At 44.4% G+C, this 12,367-nt stretch overlaps 1 pseudogene; it reads left to right on the forward strand.

Annotated features, from left to right (window-relative positions):
- The first annotated feature begins 409 nt into the window (after window positions 1-409).
- On the forward strand, window positions 410-12,153 carry LOC128940076 (histo-blood group ABO system transferase 2-like; annotated as a pseudogene).
- Window positions 12,154-12,367: the final 214 nt, after the last annotated feature.

Below are 12,367 nucleotides of genomic sequence, written 5' to 3' on the forward strand. Positions count from 1 at the left end.
ATATAATAGAAAAACAACAGAAAAAGGCAGGGACAGAGGGAAAGGAAGAAAGAAAGACCAAGATCAGAGAGGGCACTGGCTGGGGAAAAAATAAAACCTGCTTCAGAGAAAATCTGGTATGAGAATTATTGCTTTGAACAATTAAAAATGGTTTACTATACTATTGTAAAATGAGAGCTCACTGTGTAAATATGTAGTATGTATTATAAATACCTAGATGTCAAACTTTCTATCTAGAAAAACGAATTTTTCTCTGTATTATGTCCAGACTTGCAGTGCAAAACAAAATACTTATTCAGTATTTCATAACCAGTATTTGCTGCCTTTTTGTTTTTGTGTTTGTTTTGGGTTTTTTCCCCACTTTGCTGTCAATCCAGAGTTCACAATCTTGCTTTGCAGCACTAAGGAGATGGGAATGACAAAATTACATGGCCTGGCTATTCTAGTGACAGCAGGGATCACTGGTGCAATCTGGTGGGTGTTTAACCTTTGACAATTATTCTCAACAAGAATTTCTTTCTACTGCCCAGACTCAGACAGGTTTCTTCTAACTAATGCAGGTACAATGTAAGCTTTGAATTTACACAAATTCAAAATCTCCTTTTACATTCAAAATATGAAAATAAGCAAGGTGTGAACACTTTTAACCTTTTCTGTGAAATTCTAAAAGTCTGAATAATTATATATATTATATATAAAATATACATTTTATATATAATATTATATATCTATAAAAGATATGTTATATATTTTATATATATATTTTTTTTATATATATATATATAATATCGAGAATATTTCAAGTATTCTTCAATCTAAAAATGTTGTTTCGTGGTGGTTGGTTTCATGCCAACATTGAAATCTGAGCACTGATTGGTTTGACTTCAAACTCCCAAAATCTCACTTCCTTTCAAACCAGGACAGGTGTGTATTCAGTGTTCTGGAGCCTGAAATCAGAGCAGGTGGGGTTAATTCAGAGTTGGCTGGAACAATATTGAAGATCTGTTCCAGTTGTAGGAATCAGGACAAATTTTCAGCCATTCTTTCTCTGCAGCAGAGCATCAAATGCTCAAATGTGAGCACAAATGCTCACATTTTTGTTTAAATTTACACTCAGATCCCACAGAATGGCCAGAGCCAAGGGGTGCTGTGAACATCTGGATTCAAGAGGCAGCTGCAGAGGAGTTCGGGCATCAGCTGAGACCAAGTTCTGCTCAAAGCACACACATTTCCTTTGGTGCAAACAGTCTGGGGCAAATTAAATGACTCGCAGATCCTCAGAGCTGATTGATCTTCAGATAACTTTAGGCTAAACTCCTGTGTGAAAAACACTAATCACTTTTTAATAAAATTTTAAAAATTTAATAGTAATAAAATGGTTATAAAAATAGTAATATAACTGGAGTAATGAAAATTTTGACAATTTGGATTAGGACAATACGAGACAAAAAAACCCCAAAGAGTTACAGACATCTGGGTGCCTCTTTCTGGGCAAAATAAGCCCAAAAAAGGACCCATATGAACAGAGGATTAACCCTTAAAAGCAACAGCCTGTTGCATATTCATACACCTCATACATGATGCGTAAATTCCATTCAAACACAGGATTCTGTCTGGTCAGTGTCAGCTTCTTCCTCTGAATCCTAACAGCGTCTTCAGGGCGGAGCGAGGTGGGAAGAAGTTCATTTCCTCTGATAAGGGAGCAATAAATTCTCTTTCTCTGAAAGATTCAGGTGTCCTGTGGCTGCTGAGTCCTCTCTTTAAAAAGTCTCTTACATGGCACAGTTTCTATTTTAACATTATGTTATAACCTAAAACTCTATTTAACACACTACTTAAGAAAATTAATACAGCATCACTTTCTGACATAACACATACAATATTCATTTTAATATTTTCCAAAAGCCAATCATAAAATACACATTTTTTGCATCCTGTCTTGAAACAGCTGAGATTTGCAAATCCTCATCACCATACTGACCCCACAAATGTTCTGTTAGATTTGTTTTATAGTTTCAGTCACAATGGAAGTGGGTGAGAGGCTGATTTTGGTTTTATCATTGACTCATTGACTTCTTATCCTGTCCAAGGTACCACTACCCTTTCTCCCCAGCCAGAGCTCAGGAACACAAAGCCTCCCCTGGAGATGATTCAGTCCTGTAAGTTCATTCTGCAAAATGAAAAAGTAATAAAAGAGGTATGGACATACAGGAGAGCGTCATGGACATATTTTATGAAAAATCCTTCTGTTAGGATGTTTTCTCCTGACAAGCTGAGAGGCCTCAGAAGTGAAATGTGAACAATGGTTATCTGCTGCTGTGGAATGCAACAGGTGCATCTGTGATTGGTCTCATGTGGTTGTTTTTAATTAATGGCCAATCACAGTCAGCTGGCTCAGACTCTCTGGTCAGTCACAAGATTTTATTATGATTCCATTTCTTTCCTTTCAAGCCTTCTGATTAAATCCTTTCTTCTATTCATTTAGTATAGTTCTAATATATAATTTTCTTTTAACATAATATATATAATAAAATAATAAATCAAGCCTTCTGAAACATGGAGTCAAGATTCTCATCTCTTCCCTCATCCTGGTAGCCCTGCAAACACCACCACAGGAAAGAGTTTACCAAAGGATCAGTCCAGGCCGTGAGGACAACACTCACCTAAAAGACTCCTTTTTAGGCACCAGATCCATGCCCTGGAAGTGCAAATTTCCATTTTGATATGAGCCACCCTGCAGGGTCACATTGTATATGAACTCATATAAATAAAAAAATAGTGTTTGTGGTGGAGTCTGGATGCTCACTGACATTGAACCACACAAAGATCTCTTGCGGAGCTCATCTCACATAAAAAAAAAAAATCTGAAACTTTGTTGCAGACATTTTTTCACAGAAATCCTTTCTTTCAGATTTCTGCATTTTCTGGGAGGCCAGAGGCCCCAGAAGATGAATGTAAACAGTTGTTATCAGCTGCTGTGGAATGTAACAGGGACACCTTGATTGGCTCATGTTTGTATGTTTATAATTGAGGGCCAATCACAAGAGCAAGCCAGGGGACCGAGTCCCTGGGCACAACTTTGTTTTAGATTCTTTTCCTTCTTTTCTATTCTTGGCTTAGCAAGCATCTGCAACTTCTCTCTTTATTCTATTTAGTATAGTCATAATGTATTTTATATCATATATCAATAAATCCAGCCTTCTGATCAAGAAACAAGATTCATCGTCTCTCTCACCAGCAGTGACCCCACTCAGGCGCTGTAACATCTGGTGACCCCTCGTGTCAGAGCAAAAATTAATTTGATAAGACCAGAGGAGCAAAATTGCTGCACTGGGTAAAAATCCTGTATGTGTAGCATTTGTTGGTTGCTTTGAAGTGACCACAAAAGTGGACTCAAGCCAGGAGCTGAAGAACTGAAGATCCTGATTTGGACAGAGTTCACAGCCAAGGCTAACCACAACAGAACCTTCTTCTGGAAAACCATCAGGAAAGATGATGGAAAAGAGCAGCAGACCCGTGGAGCTGGCCAGAGCAAGCTGGACTCTTTCAAAAGGTACTGTGGGCTTTTCTATCCCTGATGAAGCAGCCCTTCGTAGCTTGTGGCTGTTTGTATGGCAGACACATGCCTTGCCAGAAGAGATTCAATTCTCCCCTTCAGAGGAGAAACTTATAGCCCTCTGGAACCATTGGTCTAGAGAAGATGGTTGCTTTTTGTCAGAAACAGATCTCTATAAATTCTTTAGATGGGCAAAGTTTTTTGGGTTCTTTACTGATGTCCTGTACGCTTTAGATGCTTTTGTCTGGGAGTGCATGGACTCCATTTTCCAGTTCGTCTGGAGCCAGGGACGTGTCCTGCCTTCTATCTACCCAGCATTTATACAGCTTTTCCCACTTCTGAAACGCAGAGCAGCTTGTTTTCAATGGATTTCTAACTGTTATGGCCAGGCACCGTTTCCCCCCCCCTTGGCAGAAGACCCGGTGGGTGATGACTTTGGGCTTTTTCCCCCGCCCTGCTTCGCGGCGGGGGGGGCTGAAACTTCGCTGGGCGAAGAAGTTTTTTTTACTCTTGCTCCGGAGCATGCTCAGATGGAGTTTTCTCCTTCCCCCCCTTCTCTCTCTCCGGGGGGATGGGAGTGGCCGCTCAAGCCAGCGCCGGCCTCTCAGACTCCGCCTTCAGACATGGGGGCGGCACCGGTCTCTGAGGTTTCTCCGGTCCTGCCAGAGCCGTCACTCCAGGAGATCCCGTCTCCGCCTCTCCAGGCTGTCCCGCCCGCGGTTTCACCGGCCTCCCCGCCCCCTGAGCTGTTGCTAGGCAACGACGAGGATGCGTCTCCAGCTTCCGGCTCAGCGTCGGAGAAGGCAGAAGAGACAGCACTTCCTGTGATTGAGCTGTTGCTAAGCAACAGCGATGCTCCGCCGCTTCTCCCGGCTCCGCTGCTGCCTGTGCCGTGCCTGCCGCCGCTTTCAGAGCCAAGGGACGCAGCAACAGCGTGTTCCCGCGCATCCCCGCCACCTCAAGGCGAGACAGTTCCTGTTCAGGATGGGGCTGAAAACGGCGCTGAACCTGCGGGACCCTCGGAGCAGCCCGCGGCTGATCCCACTCTCAGCGCGGTTCCCTCCCCAGTTCCGGCCCCCCCCTCGCCGCTCGGACTGGCCGCTCCAGCGGCTCTGGCGTTGTCGGAGGCTCTGTCCTCCGTGTCGGCGTCAGAGACTGCCATGGCACCGGCGGCTGGTTCGAGCCCGGACCGTCCTGAACCGGCTGCCCCAGCAGCTGCCCCGGCCGCGGGTCTCTCCTTCAGTGGAGCGGGGGCTGCCCGCCAGCTGACTCTTGCGGCAGCCCGGCTGCCGGCTTTCAAGCTCGGCGGTTTGGGGGGTGGTGTTTCGGTTGCTGTCCCATGGAGGCTGCCGCCTCTCCTGCGTCCTAGTGGCATGGGGGGGCAGGTGCATCCCGAGAGCCCTGCCTCTGATCCCCAGCCCGAAGGGGATGGGGATGGTGATGCCACGGGGCGGATGAGAGACAAACCCGATGCAGTGCAGGGGAAGATGGCACAGCTGGAGGAGACCATAGCTGGTTTGCTGTGGGAAACAAACATCTCCAGACCCCAGATGGGATTGCTGGGGAAGGCTTCTATTTCCTCACTGCTGGCATGCCTCAGTGGTTTTGGGGAAAGGAAGCGTCTCACTACCCGTGCTGCCATTGTGCTGGCAGCAGGGTTCAGGCCTGCGGGAATGCAGAGCCTCTGTCATGGGTTTGGCCTGGGCCATTGGGCTGAGAAAGTTTCTGGGCCAGGGCCAGCATTTGGCCTCTTGATGTTTCTGGGGATTGAGGTTCCTCCTACTGGACCTGGTCCCCCTTTGTGAGCCAGTTTTGGGGTTCCTGGTCCAGCATGGGCCAGGGCCCCCAGGGCCTTTCCTTCTCTGGCACTGCTCTGCTCGGCTTCTGCTCTTTTGCTCTTCAATCAAAAAAAAAAAAAAAAAAAAAAAAAAAATTAAATTAAATAAAAAAGATTGAAAATAGCGGGCAGCAGCTCTGAAGCATTGAAGGGCCAGAAAGGACATTCCACAAACTGTTTAAAATTGTGTTATGACTGTCAATGGTTTTTTGATAACTATTGATGGGATTCCTTTTGCAGCAAGTTGTTTTCAGGACCAAAAAGGACTCTCAGATATTCCAAGGGAAACAACTTCGGCTCTTGGACTGTTCCTGAAACTCAGCTGCATGGACTCAAATTCTCTTTGCATTGTATTTTGCATTTTTCTTATATTGTAGCATTGTTTTAGTGATTTGTTAGTTATTGTATATTCTACAGGTGAAGAAATTTCCTGTTCATTCCACATCAGCATTTTTCTTTTATTTTATACAATTTAGAAAGCTGAGATGTTGCAGACATTTTTTCACAGAAATCCTTTCTTTCAGATTTCTGCATTTTCTGGGAGGCCAGAGGCCCCAGAAGATGAATGTAAACAGTTGTTATCAGCTGCTGTGGAATGTAACAGGGACACCTTGATTGGCTCATGTTTGTATGTTTATAATTGAGGGCCAATCACAAGAGCAAGCCAGGGGACCGAGTCCCTGGGCACAACTTTGTTTTAGATTCTTTTCCTTCTTTTCTATTCTTGGCTTAGCAAGCATCTGCAACTTCTCTCTTTATTCTATTTAGTATAGTCATAATGTATTTTATATCATATATCAATAAATCCAGCCTTCTGATCAAGAAACAAGATTCATCGTCTCTCTCACAAGCAGTGACCCCACTCAGGCGCTGTAACAAAACTTCTGTGCCACAATTCATTTATGTACCCTTTATTTCTCCCTGTATAATATTTCCAATTTTTTTTTTATTTTCATTTGCAGAAAAATAGATGAAACATCTCTGATGCTTCCATGGTAAGTGCACCTGCTCTGGCACAATGGAATATCATGACCATGAAATCCCATTGATGTCAGAAACACAGAGTGGCACTGACAGGATAGCCGAGAGCCAGACCGAATGAAACAGAAGCCTGACTAGAAAATCAACTCTTCCATAAACCATCAAAAATGCATAGATGAAGAATCTGTAATTTGTTACTTTCAGAAAGGAAACCAGGTAATGATGATGAAAGTTGAAAATATTTTGGTTTAATTTTATCTTAATTCAGTTTTTTGCATCCTCTGTCACAACTCAGAAGCCAAAAAATCAAAATACTATTTTTTGCGACGGCAGTCACCATCATACGTGATGTGTAAACACCTATGGAATTAACATTTTTGGTCACTGGGATAAATGATTTTCTGGAATTGCCTATTCAGAAATCTGTGCTGCAATCAGAAACCTATGCTGTGATTTCAAAGTGAGACTGGAATGATTAATTCAGTGTTACATCTGTGTTTGTTTTGATGAATTTCCTGGGCCATCTCAAGCCTGCCTTCATTGCCAAGCCCTTGCAGGAGGAGGGATGTGCTGGTGCTGACACCATGGCTGGCTCCAGTTGTCTGGGAAGGCACGTTCAGCAGAGACATCCTGGATGCTCAATATCTGCAGAAGAACCTGGTCACTGGAGTGGTCACTTTTGCTGTTGAAAAGTACTGGTTTGTCCTTTGTTTCTTGTCAAATAGTTAAACCTCTCTGCAGTACTGCTGGTGGAGCATGATTGTATCTGCAAGGGGTGAAGGAAGGAATGATGAATCTGACTACAGGTTCTCAGAAGGCTAATTTATTATTATTTTTATTTTATTTTATTTTATATACTTTGACTATCATATATAATTATTAATTTTATATATAATTAGTTATTATATATTATCTTAAAAATACTATACTATACCAAAGGATACAGAAAGGATACTTACTGAATGCTAAAAAGATAGTAATGAAAATTATATATATTCTATATATAAATTATACATATATGATTACATATATTATTATATATATAATTACATATACTATGTATATCTTCTTATATAAAAATAACAATATATAATTTATATAAAAATAATAATATATAATGTTATATAAAATTATATATAATAATTAATTATATGTATAATTAATTTTTACATATTATATTATAAATACTATACTATACTAAAGGATACAGAAAGGATTCTTACTGAATGCTAAAAAAAAAATAATAATGAAAACTCCTGACTCTTTCCAGAGTCTCCACAGAGCTTGGCCCCAACTGGCCAAAGAGTGAAAACAGCTCACAGCAGAGTAATATTTTCCTCTTTGAGCCAGGTCTCATAAGCTCTTGGAGATTTATATCACACCCAAGATAGCTCAGCTAGCTTAGAAGGCATAAAATCAGCAGGATGGCTTCTGTGGTAGTGTTGGAAACAAAAAGGTATAATAAAAGGCAAAATAACAAAACTCTTTGCAGAGAAAAACCCAGCAGCTGTGTTAAATAAAGGACACTAACATCATAAAAAGGAGCAATAGATAGAAAAAGAGAAAGAAAATGAATTTGAAAAGCTGTCACTCCTCAGCAGAAGGAGCCTCTCCCTTCTCTTCCTTTCCATGTCTCTTAGCTATGTCCAGTTCATCGAAGGGTTCATGAGCTCTGCCAACAAATACTTCCTTGCTGGGCACCCTGTGAACTTCTACCTGTTCACAGACTGTCCCGAGAAGGTCTCCCACCTTCAGATGGCCCCTGAGAACCACCTGTTTGTCATCCCTGTCCAGCATGACCCCAGGTGGCAGGACATCTCCAGGAGCCGCATGGACATCCTCAGCTCCTACACCAGAGCCAGTTCCAGCACGAGGTGGATTATCTGTACTCCGTGGATATCAATGTCCAGCTCCTGGCACACATTGGCGTGGAGATCATTGATGCCTTGGTGGCCACCATCAGCTCCTGGCAGGTCACCCCACAGCAGGAGGACAAAGCCTCTGAGAAACACTCTGAGTCACAACCTGCCGTCCCTGAGGGACAAGGGGACTTCCACTACACTGCCAGCTTCTATGGGGGCAGCGTGGCTGAGGTGTACAAGCTGAGCAGAGCCTGCTCTGCAGGGCTGCTGCAGGACAGAGAAAATGGCATTGAGGGTCCCTGGCACCACGAGAGCCACCTCAACAGGTACCTCCTGCAGCACAAACCCACCCGGCTGCTGTCCCCAGAGTACTACTGGGACACAGAGCTGAGCTCCAGCCGCGTCCTGGTGAAGAGGACGTGCCCTGTGCACCAGCACAGCCAGAGGCAAGATCCTCAAACAAAGAGTGTGAGGCCTTTCTTCTTCTCTGTCTGAAGTTTCCCTCATCTGCTCTTGGGAAGGATGAAAGTTTGACAAGAAAGTCTCACAGATATGTGTGCTTAGCAGAAAGTTTTTTAAATATAGAGTCTGATGAAGGAATAGAGATGGAAGCAAGTTTTGGTATAGAAGAAAAGAATTGCTGAGCCAGTCTTACTGGATAACCAAGGAGGCAAAGGGTGTGTTAGTTAGAAGGGGTTTTTATGGCTTAGAGCAAAGGATAAACCCATCTCAAACAAGAAAATGTTTTCACCAAGCACAAAGATAGACAGGCAAACAAGTCAGCGAAGTTGCAAGTAGAAAAAAGGTCTCAGAATTTTCCACTGCAGGAAAACTGAAAAACAACTTCCAGCTTAAATTGTAATGTATTAACGTTGAGTGATTGGAGAACAGTAACATGAATATGGTAATTACAGTAGTTATGACAGGCTAGAGATAAAAGTTAAGGTATAGATTGGTTCTACTGTATGAAGATGCTCAGCAAAGAGAAGTATAGAATGCAATGTAACTAAAAGAAAAATATATAATGCATTGGAACCAAAAGTATAGAATGCATTGGAACCTAAACTAAGGGTCTCTGGAGCTGACAGCTGTAGGCACAGCTCTGTTGCCCATGACCCTGGACTGCTGTAACCTCTTGGATGGAATAAACTGCATTTTGTATACAAGAAACTGCATTTTGTATACAACAAACTGTATTTTGAAGAGCCACCCGGAGTCCCACATCCCTCATTTCAGCTCTTAAAATCTGCCTCATGATCATCATGAAAGGGACACAGATTGGGGACCACCAAAGAAAAAGGATCCTTGTGTGACATTCTGGCCCTGCTGGAGAAAGTTGCTTGCCAAGGACCCCAAGGCCTGAGCACATTGCTGAGCTGTTGTTCACAGGTGTGTTTGCTACATGCTACACTGAACCTGGTGAAAAGATTTATGGGGGAGGCATTTTAATGGTGGTATGTGCCTTATTGCAATTTCATTCCTTAAGAATACAGATTTGAAAACAGAACAAGGAGACAACATCGTGCTCAAACCTGGTTTGTCCAAAACTGGGCAGTAAAAGGTTACTGAAAGAGGGCCAGACAAGAGGAATCTGTGTGATTTGATGAGTTTTCAGATAAAGATTGGTGTGAACATTCAGCTGAAGCATTCTGGGGAATTGAGTTAGTTGGTCACTAATTTACTTAACTAGCTACTTAGGCAAAAGTAATCAAATAATTTTAGATCAATGGAAAAGGACACAGATTTAGATGTAAGACTCAGAAAAAGTCAATTCTGGTATGAACCAGCCCTTTTGAATCACTTCAGAGAGCACAGATGATGTTGGTCCCATGAAATCAGAGTGCTGAATTAGGTGAGATGGCCTTTGAGCCAGGACTGTGGGAAAGACAGCCAAGAGCCGTGGAAGAACATAGCCTTTGAGTCGAGGAGCTGTGACAGCCAAGAGCTGTGAAGAATACGGCCTTTGAGCAAAGAGCTGTGTGTGTGTTGTACGAGGCCTTTGAGTCTCGGGGTAAAATATGGATTGTGGGAAATGTATGTCTTGTACTTAAATATCTGTATCATATTTGAACATCTGTCAGTAAAAGAAAAAGGGGGAAATGTAGGAGGAGTCCTTGTAAGGCATATGTATTGTATAAGTGGCTGTGTGTTATGGTTTAGGCCTGACAAAGCCAGAGCCCCCATAAATATACCTTTTACCTGATATCTGCTGTGAGATGTGGCCAGGAAATAAGCAAAGCAGGCTCCAACTTAAACATAAAGAGAAGTTTATTAACTAAACTGCACACACAATTACTAGACTACACACACAATTACTAAACTACACACACAAAGAGAATGAAAACTACACAGAAACACTTCCTTATCCTCCTCCCACCAAATTCCCAAACACATTTACATTTCCAAAAAATTATCCACACTTGGTCTGGCACCACCCTTTAGAAAAAAAAATCAAATCTTCAGCTCATAAGGGATAGACGGAGTCCTTCCTTGTGCCACGGACTTCTTGTCACAATCAGCAATCCGCCCGGTATCTTGCTATCTCGTGACATCTCCTTTCCATGCCAAGGTGCTCTCACCACCAGGCATGGGATGGGGCAGGGGCCTGCCTTCAGGGCCTTTTAAGAATGCCTCGTCTCATTCCAAGCAGAGCACAGTCACATCCCTGGGACCTTTGTCCCCACCATGTCTTCTATACCCCCTGGGGCCGAGGGGTCTCAAAACCAAACTCTCTTGACGCCGAGCCTCCGCTTCCCCCTGCAATACAGCCTCTGCATCACCAGGAAAGAGTCCATGGATATACAACAAAAAAGAGTCCAGCAAAAACTGCCACTCCATCTTCCTCCATTCCTTCAACATCTCTCTTCTCCCTTTGCCAGACCCCCCTTACTGGCCTGGTTTCTTCCTTCATCTTCCACTCCTATCCCTTTCCCAGGAAAGGCAATGTTCTGCGAAGCCTTCATTCTCCACAAGGGTTAAAAGCTCTCCCAGGCGGCCGGACTGCCCGCTGCCCCCCCCTTTTCTCCTCCCAGCCGTGCTGCCTGCCGGCACATGATATCAAGTTTCAAGATATACAGTTTGCACACGGGCTGCATTCTCTCCATCCCAAATGGGGGGGGGGGGGGGATAAACAGGTCGCTCAAGGGTCCGCCACCCTTCCTCCGAACCCGGGCCTACCGTAGATGGGCCACGTGGCTTTCCCCTCCCACAGCCCAGCCAGCAACTGGGCCGGGGGAGAGACTTCTTCACGCCGGAAATCCCAAGAGGGCTCTGAGGGACAAGAGCCCTGCTTTTAACCCCTTGGGTTCGTAGTCTCAAGAGGCGGATCCAAATGCTGCACTGGTCAAACTAGGTGCTCATCTTAAATTCCAACCACCCATTGGTAACCACAGCAAAACAACATATCCCAGATGTCCCATTTCCGGTCAAACCACGACACTGTGCCCCAGTCCTAGTTATTCTAAATGAGCTACAGCTGTGGAGTCCTTAGTTGGGCAGCAGCTGTGACTCATTTAGAATAACTAGGACTGGGGCACAGCCACTTATACAATACATATGCTTTACAAGGATTCCTGCTACACAAAACCCCACCTGAAACCCCATTTAAAACCGGGGGCAACGCCCCTGACCTGTCCCAGGGCTCGGCAGGAGGTTTGTCCCTGGGAGACGCCCCTGTCCGGCCCTGCCTCTCCCGGAGTGTCCCCGTTGTCCCGCAGGAGCTGGAGGAGCGCAGCCCGCGGGGTCCGCAGGTGCTCAAAGCCACCTACGAGAAATTTGAGCTCCACCTGCGCGGGGAGGACGCGCTGGTCAAGAACTACGGGCTGCTCTCGTGCTTCAAAAAGGACCTGCACAAGGTGGAGACCTACCTGAAGGTGATGAGGTGCCGGCGCTACGGAGAGGGGAACTGCGCCCTCTGAGCCCGCCCCGCTCCAGGGAGAAGAAACCGGAGAATAAAACCCGCTACTGCCGACACGAGTCTGGCTTTGGGGGGCACGAGTTTGGCTTTTTGTGGGGGCACAAATCTGGATTTTTGGGGGCACGAGGCTGGCTCTTGGGGGGCACAAGTATGAGTTTTGGGGGACACAAGTCATGCTTTTGGGGAGCACAAATCTGGATTTTGTGGGGGTCATG

The sequence above is a fragment of the Melozone crissalis genome, unplaced genomic scaffold (assembly GCF_028551555.1).
Source record: "Melozone crissalis strain CALT ecotype California unplaced genomic scaffold, PUWL_Pcris_2 ptg000032l_1, whole genome shotgun sequence".
NCBI classification, from domain to species: domain Eukaryota; kingdom Metazoa; phylum Chordata; class Aves; order Passeriformes; family Passerellidae; genus Melozone; species Melozone crissalis.